This window comes from Triturus cristatus, chromosome 7 (assembly GCF_964204655.1).
Source record: "Triturus cristatus chromosome 7, aTriCri1.1, whole genome shotgun sequence".
Taxonomy (NCBI): Eukaryota; Metazoa; Chordata; class Amphibia; order Caudata; family Salamandridae; genus Triturus; species Triturus cristatus.
This window is the reverse complement of record NC_140590.1, coordinates 39,845,414-39,861,489: the sequence shown is the minus strand read 5'-3', so window position 1 is coordinate 39,861,489 and position 16,076 is coordinate 39,845,414. Positions and strand designations below refer to the sequence as shown.

The window sequence follows — 16,076 nt, the reverse complement described above, 5'->3', positions numbered from 1 at the left end:
TGGTATATGTTGCACTGGCATAGACTGCAGTGGTGTAGAGTAGAGTGTTCCACTGCACTCTAGAGTGCTATAGTGTAGAGTAGAGTGCAGTGGCATAGAGTAGAGTGTTGGAGAGTCGAGTAGAGTAATGTAGAGTGTATTGGCATATAGTGCAGTGGTCTAGAGTAGAGAGTTCCACTGCACTCTAGAGTGCTATAGTGTAGAGTAGAGTGCAGTGGCATAGAGTAGAGTGTTGGAGAGTCGAGTAGAGTAATGTAGAGTGTATTGGCATACAGTGCAGTGGTCTAGAGTAGAGAGTTCCACTGCACTCTAGAGTGCTATAGTGTAGAGTAGAGTGCAGTGGCATAGAGTAGAGTGTTGGAGAGTCGAGTAGAGTAATGTAGAGTGTATTGGCATACAGTGCAGTGGTCTAGAGTAGAGAGTTCCACTGCACTCTAGAGTGCTATAGTGTAGAGTAGAGTACAGTGGCATAGAGTAGAGTGTTGGAGAGTCGAGTAGAGTAATGTAGAGTGTATTGGCAGATAGTGCAGTGGTCTAGAGTAGAGAGTTCCACTGCACTCTAGAGTGCTATAGTGTAGAGTAGAGTGCAGTGGCATAGAGTAGAGTGTTGGAGAGTCGACTAGAGTAATGTAGAGTGTATTGGCATATAGTGCAGTGGTCTAGAGTAGAGAGTTCCACTGCACTCTAGAGTGCTATAGTGTAGAGTAGAGTGCAGTGGCATAGAGTAGAGTGTTGGAGAGTCGAGTAGAGTAATGTAGAGTGTATTGGCATATAGTGCAGTGGTCTAGAGTAGAGAGTTCCACTGCACTCTAGAGTGCTATAGTGTAGAGTAGAGTGCAGTGGCATAGAGTAGAGTGTTGGAGAGTCGAGTAGAGTAATGTAGAGTGTATTGGCATATAGTGCAGTGGTCTAGAGTAGAGAGTTCCACTGCACTCTAGAGTGCTATAGTGTAGAGTAGAGTGCAGTGGCATAGAGTAGAGTGTTGGAGAGTCGAGTAGAGTAATGTAGAGTGTATTGGCATATAGTGCAGTGGTCTAGAGTAGAGAGTTCCACTGCACTCTAGAGTGCTATAGTGTAGAGTAGAGTGCAGTGGCATAGAGTAGAGTGTTGAAGAGTTGAGTAGAGTAATGTAGAGTGTATTGGCATATAGTGCAGTGGTCTAGAGTAGAGAGTTCCACTGCACTCTAGAGTGCTATAGTGTAGAGTAGAGTGCAGTGGCATAGAGTAGAGTGTTGGAGAGTCGAGTAGAGTAATGTAGAGTGTATTGGCATATAGTGCAGTGGTCTAGAGTAGAGAGTTCCACTGCACTCTAGAGTGCTATAGTGTAGAGTAGAGTGCAGTGGCATAGAGTAGAGTGTTGGAGAGTCGAGTAGAGTAATGTAGAGTGTATTGGCATATAGTGCAGTGGTCTAGAGTAGAGAGTTCCACTGCACTCTAGAGTGCTATAGTGTAGAGTAGAGTGCAGTGGCATAGAGTAGAGTGTTGGAGAGTCGAGTAGAGTAATGTAGAGTGTATTGGCATATAGTGCAGTGGTCTAGAGTAGAGAGTTCCACTGCACTCTAGAGTGCTATAGTGTAGAGTAGAGTGCAGTGGCATAGAGTAGAGTGTTGGAGAGTCGAGTAGAGTAATGTAGAGTGTATTGGCATACAGTGCAGTGGTCTAGAGTAGAGAGTTCCACTGCACTCTAGAGTGCTATAGTGTAGAGTAGAGTGCAGTGGCATAGAGTAGAGTGTTGGAGAGTCGAGTAGAGTAATGTAGAGTGTATTGGCATATAGTGCAGTGGTCTAGAGTAGAGAGTTCCACTGCACTCTTGAGTGCTATAGTGTAGAGTAGAGTGCAGTGGCATAGAAAGAGTGTTGGAGAGTCGAGTAGAGTAATGTAGAGTGTATTGGCATATAGTGCAGTGGTCTAGAGTAGAGAGTTCCACTGCACTCTAGAGTGCTATAGTGTAGAGTAGAGTGCAGTGGCATAGAGTAAAGTGTTGGAGAGTCGAGTAGAGTAATGTAGAGTGTATTGGCATATAGTGCAGTGGTCTAGAGTAGAGAGTTCCACTGCACTCTAGAGTGATATAGTGTAGAGTAGAGTGCAGTGGCATAGAGTATAGTGTTGGAGAGTCGAGTAGAGTAAAGTAGAGTGTATTGGCATATAGTGCAGTGGTCTAGAGTAGAGAGTTCCACTGCACTCTAGAGTGCTATTGTGTAGAGTAGAGTGCAGTGGCATAGAGTAGAGTGTTGGAGAGTCGAGTAGAGTAACGTAGAGTGTATTGGCATATAGTGCAGTGGTCTAGAGTAGAGAGTTCCACTGCACTCTAGAGTGCTATAGTGTAGAGTAGAGTGCAGTGGCATAGAGTAGAGTGTTGGAGAGTCGAGTAGAGTAATGTAGAGTGTATTGGCATATAGTGCAGTGGTCTAGAGTAGAGAGTTCCACTGCACTCTAGAGTGCTATAGTGTAGAGTAGAGTGCAGTGGCATAGAGTAGAGTGTTGGAGAGTCGAGTAGAGTAATGTAGAGTGTATTGGCATATAGTGCAGTGGTCTAGAGTAGAGAGTTCCACTGCACTCTAGAGTGCTATAGTGTAGAGTAGAGTGCAGTGGCATAGAGTAAAGTGTTGGAGAGTCGAGTAGAGTAATGTAGAGTGTATTGGCATATAGTGCAGTGGTCTAGAGTAGAGAGTTCCACTGCACTCTAGAGTGCTATAGTGTAGAGTAGAGTGCAGTGGCATAGAAAGAGTGTTGGAGAGTCGAGTAGAGTAATGTAGAGTGTATTGGCATATAGTGCAGTGGTCTAGAGTAGAGAGTTCCACTGCACTCTAGAGTGCTATAGTGTAGAGTAGAGTGCAGTGGCATAGAGTAAAGTGTTGGAGAGTCGAGTAGAGTAATGTAGAGTGTATTGGCATATAGTGCAGTGGTCTAGAGTAGAGAGTTCCACTGCACTCTAGAGTGCTATAGTGTAGAGTAGAGTGCAGTGGCATAGAGTAGAGTGTTGGAGAGTCGAGTAGAGTAATGTAGAGTGTATTGGCATATAGTGCAGTGGTCTAGAGTAGAGAGTTCCACTGCACTCTAGAGTGCTATAGTGTAGAGTAGAGTGCAGTGGCATAGAGTAGAGTGTTGGAGAGTCGAGTAGAGTAATGTAGAGTGTATTGGCATATAGTGCAGTGGTCTAGAGTAGAGAGTTCCACTGCACTCTAGAGTGCTATAGTGTAGAGTAGAGTGCAGTGGCATAGAGTAGAGTGTTGGAGAGTCGAGTAGAGTAATGTAGAGTGTATTGGCATATAGTGCAGTGGTCTAGAGTAGAGAGTTCCACTGCACTCTAGAGTGCTATAGTGTAGAGTAGAGTGCAGTGGCATAGAGTAGAGTGTTGGAGAGTCGAGTAGAGTAATGTAGAGTGTATTGGCATATAGTGCAGTGGTCTAGAGTAGAGAGTTCCACTGCACTGTAGAGTGCTATAGTGTAGAGTAGAGTGCAGTGGCATAGAATAGAGTGTTGGAGAGTCGAGTAGAGTATTGTAGAGTGTATTGGCATATAGTGCAGTGGTCTAGAGTAGAGAGTTCCACTGCACTCTAGAGTGCTATAGTGTAGAGTAGAGTGCAGTGGCATAGAGTAGAGTGTTGGAGAGTCGAGTAGAGTAACGTAGAGTGTATTGGCATATAGTGCAGTGGTCTAGAGTAGAGAGTTCCACTGCACTCTAGAGTGCTATAGTGTAGAGTAGAGTGCAGTGGCATAGAGTAGAGTGTTGGAGAGTCGAGTAGAGTAACGTAGAGTGTATCAGCATATAGGCAGTGGTCTAGAGTAGAAAGTTCCACTGCACTCTAGAGTGCTATAGTGTAGAGTAGAGTGCACTGGCATAGAGTAGAGTGTTGGAGAGTCGAGTAGAGTAACGTAGAGTGTATTGGCATATAGTGCAGTGGTCTAGAGTAGAGAGTTCCACTGCACTCTAGAGTGCTATAGTGTAGAGTAGAGTGCAGTGGCATAGAGTAGAGTGTTGGAGAGTTGAGTAGAGTAATGTAGAGTGTATTGGCATATAGTGCAGTGGTCTAGAGTAGAGAGTTCCACTGCACTCTAGAGTGCTATAGTGTAGAGTAGAGTGCAGTGGCATAGAGTAGAGTGTTGGAGAGTCGAGTAGAGTAATGTAGAGTGTATTGGCATATAGTGCAGTGGTCTAGAGTAGAGAGTTCCACTGCACTCTAGAGTGCTATAGTGTAGAGTAGAGTGCAGTGGCATAGAGTAGAGTGTTGGAGAGTCGAGTAGAGTAATGTAGAGTGTATTGGCATATAGTGCAGTGGTCTAGAGTAGAGAGTTCCACTGCACTCTAGAGTGCTATAGTGTAGAGTAGATGCAGTGGCATAGAGTAGAGTGTTGGAGAGTCGAGTAGAGTAATGTAGAGTGTATTGGCATATAGTGCAGTGGTCTAGAGTAGAGAGTTCCACTGCACTCTAGAGTGCTATAGTGTAGAGTAGAGTGCAGTGGCATAGAGTAGAGTGTTGGAGAGTCGAGTAGAGTAATGTAGAGTGTATTGGCATATAGTGCAGTGGTCTAGAGTAGAGAGTTCCACTGCACTCTAGAGTGCTATAGTGTGGAGTAGAGTGCAGTGGCATAGAGTAGAGTGTTGGAGAGTCGAGTAGAGTAATGTAGAGTGTATTGGCATATAGTGCAGTGGTCTAGAGTAGAGAGTTCCACTGCACTCTAGAGTGCTATAGTGTAGAGTAGAGTGCAGTGGCATAGAGTAGAGTGTTGGAGAGTAGAGTAATGTAGAGTGTATTGGCATATAGTGCAGTGGTCTAGAGTAGAGAGTTCCACTGCACTCTAGAGTGCTATAGTGTAGAGTAGAGTGCAGTGGCATAGAGTAGAGTGTTGGAGAGTCGAGTAGAGTAATGTAGAGTGTATTGGCATATAGTGCAGTGGTCTAGAGTAGAGAGTTCCACTGCACTCTAGAGTGCTATAGTGTAGAGTAGAGTGCAGTGGCATAGAGTAGAGTGTTGGAGAGTCGAGTAGAGTAATGTAGAGTGTATTGGCATATAGTGCAGTGGTCTAGAGTAGAGAGTTCCACTGCACTCTAGAGTGCTATAGTGTAGAGTAGAGTGCAGTGGCATAGAGTAGAGTGTTGGAGAGTCGAGTAGAGTAATGTAGAGTGTATTGGCATATAGTGCAGTGGTCTAGAGTAAAGAGTTGTCACATAAAGTGCATTGGCATAAAGTGAAGTGGTTCAGTGGCGTAGATTGCAGTTGTGTAGAGTAGCGTAGAGGGCAGTGCATGGCGCAGAGTGCAGTGGCATAAAGTGCAGTGGTGCAGAGTAGAGTGTCGTAGAGTGCAGTGGCATGAAGTGCAGTGGGTAAAGTGCAGTGGTGTGGAGTGGTGCTAAGCAGTGTGGTGCAGAGTAGAGTGCAGTGGCACAGAGCAGAGTGGTGCAGAGTAGAGTGTCGTAGAGTGCAGTGGCATGAAGTGCAGTGGGTAAAGTGCAGTGGTGTGGAGTGGTGCTAAGCAGTGTGGTGCAGAGTAGAGTGCAGTGGCACAGAGCAGAGTGGTGCAGAGTAGTGCTGTCTAGGCGAAACCTAATGAGTGACCTGGTGTAATGTAACTGGTGCTCACATTAGGAGCTCCGATACCCTTGGGTTTGAGCTATATAAAACCAGACGTGGGCGAGCCACGGAAAGCTCGAGCCTGGCTCGCGTCTGAAGCCTGGCTCAAGCTCAGCTCCAGGTCCTCTTAGAACCCGGAGTCCATAATGAGCCAGGTTTTCATGTGGCTTCTGCCCGCCGTCCTCCCTCTAGAGGTGTGGCGTTACGGTCACAGCTACCGGCTTTGGTAACTGGCATGCCAGGTGTGAGTCTCAGCGTTGACTGACTCAACATTCAGTGATTCTGGTAAACTCCTTACATCTTCCAGTGCTTATCAAACAACTACTGTACCTTGTGTGATGGAGCCATTGTTGACGTGAAGCGCTCCAATACCTTTGGGGCATTTTTGTGCGTTAACTTAAAAAGCAAAGACAAATAGATACCCATGGAGTAGCTGATTTGTACAAAGTGAGATCAGAAAACCTGGATAAATAGCAGTTTCCATACTTAATTTGTGAGATCTTGGGCAAATATTTTTTATCACCAAACCGCCGCTTTCTTCGTTATGGCATATGAAAGCAATTTCAGATATGTGATTTCAGTGCACCGAAGTACACACACCTATTGTGTTTGATTTAATGGACTACACTTGCTCTAAAATAATCTGACATGACAAGTGGCTTGCCTCTTAGTTCACTAAATCTATCACTTCTACTAAACTATCCCTTTTAATAGGTACTTCTTGGTGCAGTGATTTAAAGTGACATATTAATGTCAAAACTTCCACGTGTTAAAGAAATACCGTTTTTTAAATTTATTTTGAAGACAATTTATCATATGTTATGTGATGCATGCCGTATGATTTACATATCTAACAATTTCAGGGCTCGGCTGGTGCACAGGCTCTAGGAGCCAAGCCAAACCCTTGGCTCGGCTCTGGCTCGGCTCTCCCTGTTCATTTGTTGGCGCGCCCAGCTCTAATAAAAACTGCAGGAAATACAAATATAAACCCATTTAGTGGCTGATTTTTACGAAAGTGAAAGTTGAAAACTTGAACTAATATCTGCTCTTCGCTTAAATTGGGTAAACTTAGGGAAATGTTTCAATTCAGCAAAACTGCTATTTCTTCCTTATCGCTCAATGAAGCCTTTCACACTCAGGCGGTCAGGCTACCAGTTACACCGCCCCATTGTGTTTGGGTGAATAGACGCAGAGTTGCTGGGCGTGTGCAGGGTTTACATGGAGAGCGTCCTGCCTCTGGGTTCTCTAATGCTCGTGTTTAAAATCTTCCCCTCTTATCAAGTATTCCTCAGTGCAGGCCGATAATGGGACCTATTCATGTCTTCGCTTCCACATGTCAGACACCTCGTTGCATTTTGAAGAGACTTTCTCATGTTTTTCAGGGCTCGGCTCGTGCCTGGGCTCTACGAGCCGAGCCGAGCCGGCCCCCCTTTGCCCTTGAAAGCCCGCTCACCTCTGTGTTTTCCGTCCCTGTGGAAGATGCGCCTTCACCAGCTGTGCCGAGGTCGGGTGCTGCCGGTGCTCTCCTGCAGGGGGCGCTCTTGGCTTGCTCTCTTGTGAAGACGCTGGGTACCTGCTCTTCTAACCTGGCTGCCTCTCTGCTGCGCCCTCGGAGGTGACATTATATACCCACCGGGCGCCAACACCCACCCTCTCAGGGAGTCGCCAAGCAGCCCTCGGGCCTGGAGATTACAGGCTGGACGAGTCTCTGGTGGTTTCTGTTTGATGCTTTCAATAAAGCTCTCATATGTGCGCTGTGTCTGAGCCTGTCACTTCGGAGATAAGGGGCAGTGACCTCAGGCACCTGCAGAGGTCAGTGGGGAGTGTGAAACCCCAGAGCCTGAAGCCTGTCCGTCTGCAAAGAAACATGAGGGTCCCCTGAGCCCTGCAACACCCCCCAGAACCGAAGACAAGGAACTAAGCAGCCATCAAAGGGCAGTTCAAAGATATTATTCGTGCTGTACACTCACGTATGTATATGTACACACACATGTACAACTTATATAAGTGCACTGACATATGTATATGTACACACGCATGTACAACAAAGATATATATGTGCACTCACATATGCATATGTACACATGCACATGTACACCTTATATATGTGCACTCACGTATGTATATGCACACATGCACATGTACACCTTATATATGTGCACTCACATATTTATATGTATACACATGTACAACAAATATATATATGTGCACTCACATATGCATATGTACACATGCACATGTACACCTTATATATGGGCACTCACATATGTATATATATATGTGCACTCATGTATGCATATGTACACATGCACATGTACACCTTATATATGTGTGTTCACGTATGTATATGTACACATGTATTATATATGTGCACTCAAAGTTTTTATATATCAACGACGCAAAGCGTCCCCTCCATCACCCAGGGACCAGAAAAGGTGGTTCGCTGGGCCGGCGGACAGACCAGACTTCAACTTCCACAACAAGTCCAATAAAGCGCACACTCGGGAAAGGATTGCAACCCGGAAATTATTTTAATTCTTCCTGCAATGTGTTTCGACTGAAAACCTGTCTTGATCACACCAGACTGGTTTTCAGTCGAAACGTGTTACAGGAAAAATCCTTTCCCGAGTGTGCACTTTATTGGACTGGTTGTTGAATAATCATATATATATATATGTGCATAGGTACACCTTATATATGTGCACTTGATGGAGCAGGGTTTTTACTCTAAACCGGAATACCTGTTTCATTTTCGCATGTTATAACTAAAAGTACTACTGATTAATTATTAAAGTATTAAAAGTTTGTCGAATATTGACAAATCAACCTTATTAACAAGAGAATTACACGTGGGAATGCTATTGCATGGCTAAATAATAAGTGAACTAAGTTGGTGAGCAAACTGACAGAAAACGATGTTGCTTATGTGATGTTATGGTGTTTTGCGCTTATAATTAATATGCATTAATGGCTTCTGATGTCTCAAATGGCTAGATAAATACACACACATAAGGGTATTAGCAGGGGAATAACACTGTTTAATCATTTCTATGCAGTAATTCTGTTTTATGTTCATTTTACTTTAAGTTGTCCATTGTGGCCTGCCACAAAATGGCCGCCACCTGCAGCCTGCATTGGAGTTGCTGGAAATTTACAGAAAGGCTTCGCTCTGCCTGTGACCTTGCACCTCCGGTGAACTGAAAAGCCATAAGAATGATGACAAGTCTGGGACAACAGCCAAAAGCCCCTGAAAGACGGAAAAGTTGATATGAACTGAGAGTGCACCCATTTTTGCAACAAAATCAACTAAATAGAGACATCCGTGAATGTTGCGAATTAGTCATGAACATTCAATTTTGCTATTCATTAGTTGGGACAATCTATGTGAGAACCTTCCGTAATATATCGAAAAAGTACCGAGATGACATTATTTCCGCCATTCATCCGTTCTGAATAAAGAAATGATACTTTTTAGAATGTAAAATTCAGTATAAATGTAAGTAGACTAGAGAGGTCTAGCGCCACTTCTTCCCGAGCTGATGATGCGAGGTCCCTATGCTGACGGAGAGGACGATGACTCTACATGACGACAGAAGACTCTAAATCTTCTACAGAGGACCGGTTCTGACTTAGGATCTGACTTTTAGACAGAATAGGTAAATATGAGAGAAATGAATTTTGTATTTAATTGGCTTTTCTTGAAATTTTAGATAAATGAACAATTTGTTTGAATTACTGTCTCGGGTGATTATTTCTGGTTATGTTTATTGATTTTATTGTGTATTCTTTTAAATGTATTTTGCTAGATCCACAGCAATCAGCTGGTCGCATTGACCTCAAAGTACAGGCAGATTAGATAGAGCATATGGGAAAGGTGTTTTCTCTTTTACAGGGCACGGATAGAGTGATTTAGGGTGAATGTTGGTGTAATGGGCCCCACCAGCGTGTGATGTGTGTATGCGTGTGTGACTGTGAAATCATTCCGTCCGTGGAAGTAGAGGGGATTCGGAAGCTCTGATCTGCACCACACTTACTTATATATATGTACACATGCACCTAGATACCCTGTTGGGTGATTAGCAGCGCTTTATAAATCCTGATTGATAGATTGATTGATGCACCTTATGTAAGTATATTAACAAAATGGGGTGACCCTGTGTCCCTAGGAACCTGGGTATTTGATATATAAAGAACAATGGTTCCCTTGGGTAGAAACAATGCGTATTGCGGTTAGCCGTAGTTACTTCAGCATAACATATGATACATTTCTGAAAGCCAGAACATTTCTTAAGCAAATGGGGGAAGGAACCGAGGTGGCAGCCAATGCCCCTGTGTGTCTACCGACTGCAAGCAACTTTGGTCCATGGTGGGGCATTGTGGCGCTCTTGACGGGTGGTGCGTCCTTTTCGGCGGGACCGAGCCGATATTTATGTCCACAAAATCCTTCACTCAGGAAGGAGGGCGCACTCACAAGTTGGTAATGCTAAAATCTTTTATTTGGCATTTTCGTCGGACATCGCACCTGACGCGTTTCAGTCTCAGCGACCTTTCTCAAAGGCTGTAGTCCGGCATTACTGTTGTTGCAAATTCTTTCTGTCCCTACAAGTAGCTGATTTTGTATTGTTGGTCCCCATTGGACCCCCTCGGTGGTGTTGGTTCCACTGCATTGTGGGACTTGTGGTTTGCAAATTTCCAACCCTCCAGTGGGTGAATGCATGATTTACGGATGTCCGAGTGCTGTTTTCCAAACATGTTCCCTCGCAAGCCCACTTTGAAGGCTGCGCGGACCCCTGCCTCGGCTGGTCCGAGGTGGCAGCCAATGCCCCTGTGTGTCTACCGACTGCAAGCAACTTTGGTCCATGGCGGGGCATTGTGGCGCTCTTGACGGGTGGTGCGTCCTTTTCGGCGGGACCGAGCCGATATTTATGTCCACAAAATCCTTCACTATATATATATATATATATATATATATATATATACATGCATTTGCACACCTCATATATGTGTATTTACACATTGTTAGAAATGGCGATTTCTGGTTGGCTAGGGCTTGCGCCAAAGCCAGACAGAAACCACCACTCTAGTCAGGGCTGGGGAGTTACACGCCAAAGATAACCCCTGCTCACCCCCTTGGTAGCTTGGCACGAGCAGTCAGGCTTATCCCTGAGGCGATGTGTAAAGCGTTTGCGCGCGCACCCAGCAAAGCCAAGTCCAACACACATATATATGTACACATGCACACCATATATATGTGCTCTCATATATATATTCTTTCTGTCCCTACAAGTAGCCCCGGTGCTAAGGTGATAGGAGGAGAGCGCTAGATCTCAAAGGTGTGTGCATGGTGCTCGGCTGCCTGAGTGTGCCCCGGCGCTAGGGTGACAGGAGGAGAGCGCTAGATCTCAAAGGTGTGTGCATGGTGCTCGGCTGCCTGAGTGTGCTCCGGCGCTAGGGTGATAGGAGGAGAGCGCTCGATCTCAAAAGTGTGTGCATGGTGCTCGGCTGCCTGAGTGTGCTCCGGCGCTAGGGTGATAGGAGGAGAGCGCTAGATCTCAAAGGTGTGTGCATGGTGCTCGGCTGCCTGAGTGTGCCCCGGCGCTAGGGTGATAGGAGGAGAGCGCTAGATCTCTGGCGATCTGGCGCTTTTCTCCTCTCTCCCTGTCAGACAGCGCGGTGCAACACCTATGGGTGCCGTGCTGCGCTGTGTGAGAGGCACATAAGTCTTGTCCCAAAGCCTGAAATCAAGAGCTTAAAAACAGTGTTGGAATTACGCAACATTTGATACATCGTTTTGTGGTTTTGGGAGGGTGTCTTTTGTGAAAAATGTCCGCAATGGAAGTTTTTTATTCATTTAAAAAGGCTCCCTAATTGGGACTTGGTTGGTTGTGTGCGGTGTTTCCTGGCGTGTGCCTTTGTTGTGTGCGGTGTTTCCTGGCGTGTGCTTTTGTTGTGTGCGGTGTTTCCTGGCGTGTGCTTTTGTTGTGTACGGTGCTTCCTGCTTTCTGGGTCGGACCACAAACTGCTAAATGTAGCCGGCCAACAGACCGGTCTGTCAGACGAGACCATCAGGCACTGTTTGACTGCCCTATAGGCCGCCCCAACACTGCCCTTGCATTATGTACAAGTTCAAACTTTTGTAAACGGTGGCCACTTTTTAGCTTCCTGGTTCGCTAATTAGGGCCACTTTTATTTTAGCTTCCTGGTCGATTTTTTGTGCCAGTCTAAGCCTGCCTGTCTGTGCTTTTGTTTCCTACTTTTCTGTTTTTTTAATATAAAACATTGCTTTGAGTGAATTGGAAAGAAACGTGGGCTTTGCGTTGCTGCCGCCTTGTGGTAAGTTTCGTGTATAGCATGCTGTTCCCATAAATTACTTATCTAACAAAATAGGAATCAAGTACATGTGTAATGTCTTTGTTCTGGGTGGCCCTGAAATTTAGCGCCAGATTTATCAAGCCAAGTAAACAGCGACGGCCGGTATAGGGCGTGTTACCGTGGCGGTGACGTGGGGCAGAGGAGGGGAAGGGTGGGGGGTTGCAAAATGCGGCATACGGCTGATTGCAGGTAAGTTACGAATTTTTCGTAATTTACCTGCAATCGGCCGTATGCCGCATTTTGCAACCCCCACTCTGCCCCTCCTCTGCCGAACGTCACCGCCCCGGTAAAACGCCTTATAGGGGCCGTCGCTGCAAGTAAAGGAGCACAAGGGCGATGCAAAACCTAAATGAGATTTATCAAGACACGCAAGGCCACTTGCCTGACCTTGTGTGGCTTGGTAAATCTGGAGTATTGCAGGGCAGCACAAATTGCACCCTTGTATTACTCTGCCCCGAGCAGCGTTCCATGGGTGGAGCGTAGGTGGATTGTGGGTGGATCGTGGGTGGAGCGTGGGTGCAGCGTGGGTGCAGCGTGGCTGTTCCCACGCATCCACTCATGGATTTTGGCGCATTCCCAGATTTGCCATTTGTGCTATGTCTGTCGTTTTTTCTTTTCATTCTCATTTCACTAAGCACTTTTGACCTTTAATTTTTGTGAGAGGAAACTGATATATAGTGACTAGTTTACCAAAAGTGTAGCAGATCTGCACCGATAGAGTTACTTTTTGAAAAGCTGAAAAGGTACTACTTTTTGGAATTCACCAACTTTGGCAGTCGCAGGCTTGTGCAGCGGCGCCAGCCTCAGGTTTCAAGGCACACTTCTGGCAATCAAACCCATATGGTGATGGGATGAATGGTCGCAAATAGTCTAGCCCCTGGCAACTGCTCATGCGTGGTTCCAGTCCGAGAATCCTCCAAGGGCCCTTCATGGCCAGACTCAATGACCAGAGTAACTCCTACCTCCGGTTCGCTTTACTCATCGACAGTACAGCGCCATATACACGGTGCTTAACTTGTAAAAGAAAGTGCCGGTGCCAGAGCCCTGCTCAGAAGCCGCTGCTGGTGCAATCGAATGTCCGTACGCCGAATACCAAGGCTGCGTAGCCCTCAATGCGTCTCATGCCTTTTTAGCCACTTCTAGGCACTCCCTGACCCTTGTTTTTCTCTTCCTCCGGCTCTCATTGTCTTCCTTCTGGAAAATGTCCAATGGTGAAATACAAAGGCCATTCTCCAAAAATAAGTGCTGGTGGCCCCCACCGGCAGCCCCGGGCTCAAATAAGGCACTGCTTATGCAGCAAGCGTTCCTAATAAATGATGTAGCGCCTTTTGCCTCTACAGTGCCGGACTGCGAGAGAGAACAGGCATAGGCACGGGCACCCAAAAAAGTGACCCCCAAATAGGGAATGAGATACCTAAAAACATGACATGTCTGTAAATTGGAGGAGTTTCGAAGTGTTTTGCAAGGCATGGAATGTGTGTAAATTTGAGGTTGTTGTAAGCAATGTTTGTGGCAATATCAGGGAATTCAACAGTAAAAACCGGCCCATCCCGCCGTAGAACAGGCCAAAAACAGCCAAGAAACAGGCCCTTACACTTATCTGGGAGAGACGTCCAGCGGGAAATGTCTGGTTGCCCTCTAGGCCAGTCCGATCCTGACTCGTCCCTCCATCATGCTCCTCTGCCCCCAGGTAACTGTAAAGAATCTGAGGTCTTTCTGCAGGAGCGTCAGGAATCAGTAGAGTATGCCTCAATCCTCCCCTGTGGTTCTCCGACTCTATCAAACACTAGAGTATCGGATGACTCAACAGGGGAAAACAGGGAAACAAAACAAGGGAAGGAGGGGGGTCCGGTTTATGGATGGGTGAAGAGGTCTTCGAGACTTGGCAACACTCCGCTGTAACATAAAGAGTGGGTTAACCAAAAACAACATACAGCCCCCTTATATCTTCAGGAAATACATTCTGTGTCATTGCCTACCAAGCACAGTTACTTCTGATGTGAATCAGGACGGGGCAGCACTCTGCAAGGCTTAGGCACATCAAATGTCGACCAGGATTAAAAGATGACTTCACTCTGGAACATTCTATAGCACAGGCAGCAGACAGTTAATACTACTTCTACCCCAATGTATGTATTGTCCCTCTTCCCAGTTTGCTAAACTCACATGTTCTTCGTAAAGGTTCTCCTAAGAAGAGTGGAGTTGTTGTGTGGCTAGTGTTGCAGTATTTTGTAATCCTAAGAAAGAAACATAACAATTCACTTCCCCCTCTTAATCATCCAAATGAGAACAAATGAAAGCAGCGCCCCGCGCTGTTACCGTTTTCGTTCTGTTGTTGTTGACAAGACTGTGGCACGGTGGTTCACGCTAGCTATCCCTTTTTCTCAGGGGGCGACAGAACCAAGCTAGCAGAAGACTGCCAGGAGACAGCGCGGAAGAAAGGGCTACCCCAACTCTACTTCAACCTCCAACCAACTGGACCCATGAGTATAGGAACGGATAATGACAAACTAAGAAAAACCAGACTATAGGAAAGATAGGGGTGCTGCCTACAATCAGGTAAAGAACACAAAACAGGGGACCAAACAAGGAACTAGGATAAGGTGGAATCTGCCAAGTTGGAATGGCGCAGATACACTCACTCAGGTGATGAGGACGTGAGTGGCTTCACGATGCTGCAGGCAATTCGTAACAACGGCGAGACCCGGAGATGAAAGACTGGAGACACCGGGGAAACTCTGCAGCTCAAGGCACAAGTGCAACGGACTGAAAACGGCGTCACAAACACCCACAAAAAACGCCGGTGAAACTTTGCTCTCTACTCGCTAGAGAAACAATCCAGGACTACAACGGCTCCGGGACGGGAACAGGAAGTCTCGTAACGGAAGTCAGGCAAAGGGAGTCTGGGTTTGTCCGGATGTGTCAAGTGGAAGAGCCGAATCAATTTAGGTGCATGCACAGCACTGGCAGGTTCCCAGGTACGTTCCTCTACCCCATATCCTTTCCAATGCAGTAAATATTGGAGCACGTTCCGTACTACACGAGAGTCCACTATTGCTTCAACTTCATACTCTTCCGTGTCCTGTAACTGAATCGGAGCTGGTCACTTCGGGAGTCGAGTACCAGGTTCTACCGGTTTAACCAGGGAAATATGGAACACTGGGTGAATTTTAAAGGAAGCAGGCAATTCAAGTCGTAGTGCTACGGGGTTGATCACTTTCAGAACCCTATACGGGCCAATGTATTTGGGATTAAACTTGCGTGAACCACTCAATGCCAGATGTTTAGTGGAAAGCCAAACCTTATCCCCCGGTTCATAAATGGGTTCTAGTCGTCGGTGGAGATCCGCCCCTTCTTTGTACCGCACTTTAGCAGCTTCCAATGCGTCTAAGGTACTCTTGTGTATGTCCAACAATTTTATTACCAGGTCATTAGCTGCAGGGATAGGGCTTTCTTGGGAAACCCCTGCGGGTAGCAACTTGGGCTGAACTCCACTAGAACAATAGAATGGTGAATGGCCTGTGGATGTGTGTGGACTGTTGTTATAGGCAATCTCCGCTAACCACACCCACTTATCCCAATCCCCTGGAGAGTGTAATACTTGTGTTCGGATGTACTGTTCGAAGCATTGATTGACTCTCTCAGTCTGGCCATCGGATTGAGGGTGATGACTGGAGGATAATCTAACGTCTATCCCGGTCAGGGAGCATAAGCACCTCCAGAAGCGAGACACGAACTGAGTACCCCTATCTGAAATTAGGACAGAAGGGAACCCATGGAGACGCACCACCTCCCGTAAGAACACTGAAGCTAATACAACTGCAGTAGGTAAACCCCTCAAAGGGACAAAGTGGGCGGTTTTTGTGAATAAATCCACCACCACCAGCAAGGTATCGTTCTTATTCTCAGTGACTGGTAAGTCCACAACAAAATCAAGGGACACGGTATGCCAAGGACCAGGTGGCGAGGGAAGAGGTAGAAGTAGGCCTACTGGATTGTGACGAGGGACTTTGGTCTGAGCACAAACGTGACAAGTTTTAACATAAGTTGTGATGTCGTGAAGCATATTGGGCCACCAGAACCTGGCTCGTATGGTTTGTATGGTTTTCTTAATCCCAGGATGTCCCGCTA

At 46.2% G+C, this 16,076-nt stretch overlaps 1 protein-coding gene across 1 annotated transcript in view; it reads right to left on the bottom strand.

Moving 5' to 3' along the window:
* The window catches only part of LOC146808756 (cornifelin homolog A-like), a 90,585-nt gene extending 83,426 nt beyond the window's left edge, over nucleotides 1-7,159 (bottom strand). The window contains exon 1 of the mRNA XM_085614234.1: nucleotides 7,027-7,159. The gene's annotated coding sequence lies outside the window, so the exon portion shown is untranslated. The remainder of the gene's footprint in view (nucleotides 1-7,026) is intronic.
* Nucleotides 7,160-16,076: the final 8,917 nt, after the last annotated feature.